General features: G+C 37.8%; 1 long non-coding RNA gene across 2 annotated transcripts in view; it reads left to right on the top strand.

Moving 5' to 3' along the window:
• Positions 1 to 384: 384 nt before the first annotated feature.
• The window catches only part of LOC102258259, a 6086-nt gene continuing 2326 nt past the window's right edge, over positions 385 to 4144 (top strand). The window contains exons 1-4 of one of the 2 annotated variants that reach the window (XR_314173.2): positions 385 to 519; positions 1271 to 1381; positions 1999 to 2200; positions 2340 to 2427. This is a non-coding gene — a long non-coding RNA (uncharacterized LOC102258259). Of the gene's footprint in view, positions 520 to 1270; positions 1382 to 1998; positions 2201 to 2339; positions 2428 to 4144 lie in introns of those variants that run through there. The other variant, XR_001364017.1, reaches the window with a different exon arrangement.

The raw sequence follows: 4144 nt of genomic DNA, 5'->3' as shown, positions 1-4144 counted from the left end.
GAAATTCAAACCTGTTTTTTTTTTTTCTAGATTTGAAATCAATTCTCAGATATTCCAGCCGTCTTTGGAAACTCATATCCCTAAACCCACTGAGTTATGAATAATTACTGTGCAAAAATGTTTTGAAGGAATCTGCTCCACATTTTACCATTGTCTTGGCCATAAGACCAGATACTGTCACGGTAAGGAGATCTGTATGACTGAGCATGGTGAGAGCTGGCTTACAAGTCCTTGAATAGCACTGAGAGAAAAACTGTGAAATTCCTGAGTTCAAGAAGTAAAACTTGAGCAAGGAGGTGGTCTGGGCATTTCAAAGCAGCTGATGCCACTAGAAAGCAAGACACGATTCACCTTCTCCTGCATTTGCACTTTATTTAGATATTTGTATATGACAAGTAGGAAATTAGACCAACATGAGGGCACAGCGGAAGAGCAGCGCCTCCTCTGGATGGACAGAGAAGAAAGACGACAGCAGGAACAAACAAGAAGAAAACTTAAGTCTCCCTAAACTGTGAAGAGGTCAGAGATACATTTAAAATATGAAGAGAAATCTGTGTGCAATGTTTTGTTTGTAAATCATTTTAGCTGTCTGTCATACTTGTTGAAGTTATTTAAGTCTAATTAATTTACCCACATTAATCTTTCTTTTTTAAAAAAATATATATTTTATTGATTTTTTACAGAGCGAAAGGGAGAGAGATAGAGAGTTAGAAACATTGATGAGAGAGAAACATCGATCCAGCTGCCTCCTGCACACCTACTGGGGATGTGCCCGCAACCAAGGTACATGCCCTTGACCGGAATCAAACCTGAGACTTTTTAGTCTGCAGGCTGACACTCTATCCACTGAGCCAAACTGGTTAGGGCACATTAATCTTTCTTTACAGCTATTATATACAAGTTGTTACATTAATAACGAGAATGACACCACTAACTATATGTATGAGTTAATCATCTGCTCTGAAAGAGATGATTGTGGAAGTTATTAGACAACATTTAACTCCCTGATTGCTCTCAAATGCTAGTAAAGGTGAATTGGGTGTTTTAAGTTTAGCTTTAGTAAAAGATAACCATGCCAAAAACAACCATGCCTGCCTTCCAAGTTAGGAGTGCAGGAAGGAGAGAAGCCCATTCGAAAGCATGTATGACTTTCCTTACACTTGACCTGGTTTCTGTTAGGCTCTTGACTTGTACTAATTTGCTTGTTGGTGGTGGACAAAATACAAGGGGTTACTGTAAACACTAATCACAGCAACACTGTGCTCTCCAGGAATGGAAGACAAAGGAGATGCTGCTTCTGACAGAGACTGTAGAAGGTGTTTGCAGAGAAGCTGCAATAAAGGAATAATGGAGCAGAAGCAGAGGAGAGAGTGACAAGCAGGTAGAGTTAACTTTCACCTCTAATCTGGGCTGTTAGAGGAGAAGCTTTTCCTAGTTTAGATTTTCAAAAGTAACTTATACAAGAGGATAGTGTATCAGCTTCCTCAAATGATATGCATTACACAAAACTGAAAGTTATAGACATGTTTGCTATATTTTGGCCATATTATATTCTGACTAATATAAAAAGTACTGCCCTATTATTTGAGATAACTGCTTTTGACTTTATCTCACACCATAAACTATACTTATAATTTCCATAGAAAAATATAACTGATTTTTTCTTAGAACCAGAATTTCTTAGAAAATGTTCTCATTTCATCACTAATTAATTTATGAGTAAGTACTTTTAATTTTAGATAATATATAATATTTTATGATTTAGTCACAATTTTATTAATATTCAAAATTCAAGTATGTATGACAATATTTTCATTATACTTTTGTCTCATGTGCATTTTCATTTGTATTATCAGGAACCCACTGCTCAGATGCCGAGTTCAGCTCATTCCAACTTATTTTAATTATTATTTTCTAATATTCAAATTTTCACCAGTTTTTTTGGGGTGGGCATTTTCTCCAAGTTGGCCTTAATTTATTTATTCATTTTTCTTTCAGATGCCTCTGACAATATCACTGTTTTTGGAGAGCCACAGAATGCACCAGGTTTCCCCTTCATTTTTACTTGATGCCAATTTCTCTTCCATGAGTCCTAGCCAACCTTAGTGGCAACCAGTACAATGGATAAACTCTGGCCCTGGGAATGCCCATTAGACGTGACCACTGATGGGAGGCATGGTGACACCACAGGCTGCTTAAGGTGTGTTATTGGCAGAGCTATTTCAAGTACTGACATTTCCAATGGAGTTATTCTACGTCTTTTTAACATCATGTTTTACTACCAAGAACCTCTGAATTCATTTGTGTGTTTATTAATATTTTTATAACTTTTCTTTCAGATTTGACATTCCATGTATTTTTACTCCAAATGATGGGCTTAAATTAGAGTTACAAAAATCTCTAAAAGGTTTTTGCAATTGTATATTTGTCAAAGTAAGTCTGTTTTTGAACTCTTTTTTTGTGCTCCATGAGTTGTTTAATTTACTGTCTGACTATTGTATGTTTAATAATTTTTAAATAAGTAGTATTAGCCTTTCAAGTTTTGTCTTCCTTTTTGAAGTTGTTTTGACTAAACTAAGCCCCTTAACATATTCATATACATTCTAGAATTAGCTCATCAATTTCTACCAAGAAATCTTGCTGGGATGTTGATTGGCATTATGTTGACTCCATAACTCAGTTTGGGAACAATCAATTCTTTTTTTTATTTTATTTTATTTTATTTTTTTTATTAAATCTTTATTGTTCAGGTTACATTTGTTCCTCTTTTTATTTTTCCCCCATAACTCCCCTCCTCCCAGTTCCCGCCCCACCCTCCGCCCTCACTCCCCACCCACTGTCCTCATCCATAGGTGCACGATTTTTGTCCAGTCTCTTCCCGCATCTCCCATTTCCCTTTCCCCCCCAAGAATAGTCAGTCCATTCCCTTTCTATGTCCCTGATTCATTATAATCACCAGTTCATTCTGTACATCAGATTATTTATTCACTTGATTCTTAGATTCACTTGTTGATAGATGCATGTTTGTTGTTCACAATTTGTATCTTTACCTTTTTCTTCTTCCTCCTCTTAAAGGATACCTTTCAGCATTTCATATAATACTGGTTTAGTGGTGATGAACTCCTTTAGCTTTTCCTTATCTGTGAAGCTCTTTATCTGACCTTCAATTCTGAATGATAGCTTTGCTGGATAAAGTAATCTTGGTTGTAGGTTCTTGCTATTCATCACTTTGAATATTTCTTGCCACTCCCTTCTGGCCTGCAAAGTTTCTGTTGAGAAATCAGCTGACAGTCGTATGGGTATTCCCTTGTAGGTAATTGAGTCTCTTTCTCTTGCTGCTTTTAAGATTCTCTCTTTGTCTTTTGCTCTTGGCATTTTAATTATGATGTGTCTTGGTGTGGTCCTCTTTGGATTCCTTTTGTTTGGGGTTCTCTGCGCTTCTTGGACCTGTAAGTCCATTTCTTTCACCAGGTGGGGGAAGTTTTCTGCCATTATTTCTTCAAATAGGTTTTCAATATCTTGCTGTCTCTCATCTTCTGGCACCCCTATGATTCTGATGTTTGTACGCTTGAAGCTGTCCCAGAGGCTCCTTACACTATCTTCATATTTTCGGATTCTTTTTTCATTTTGCTTTTCCGGTTGGGTGTTTTTTGCTTCTTCGCATTTCAAATCTTTGACTTGATTCTTGCGCTCCTCTGGTCTGCTATTGGGTGTAATATTCTTTATTTCAGAGCGTGTATGCTTAATTTCTAGTTTCTTTATCATAGCATCGAGGGTCTCATTAGTTTTCGTGAAGCTCTCCAAAAGTTTATTGCAAGCCCTCAAAATTGCGTTTTTTAGCTCTATATCCTCCATTTCTGTCATGTTTTTTTGTCTCCGCATTTTTTATGCTTTCTTGGTGCACCCCCTAGTGGTCTTTGTGCGCAGTCTTGTTCTAGTTAAGCCTTGATTGTTGTAGTTAAAACTAGAGGGATTTGACCACCAGGCCGACTGGCTGTGTGAATCAGCTGTGTCTGCCGCGGAAAACTTCTGTCCTCTGGGGAGGTGCTAATCTAGCCTTTGCCTGAGGCGATCCGGCAAATGGCTCTGCGCAGGGCTTGGGCGGGGCGGGCTCAACAGGGCGGGCGGAGGGAGCGGTTATAGC

The sequence above is a fragment of the Myotis brandtii genome, unplaced genomic scaffold (genome assembly GCF_000412655.1).
Source record: "Myotis brandtii unplaced genomic scaffold, ASM41265v1 scaffold479, whole genome shotgun sequence".
NCBI lineage: Eukaryota > Metazoa > Chordata > Mammalia > Chiroptera > Vespertilionidae > Myotis > Myotis brandtii.
Note: the sequence above shows the minus strand (reverse complement) of the source record. Positions and strands in the feature narration are given on the sequence as shown.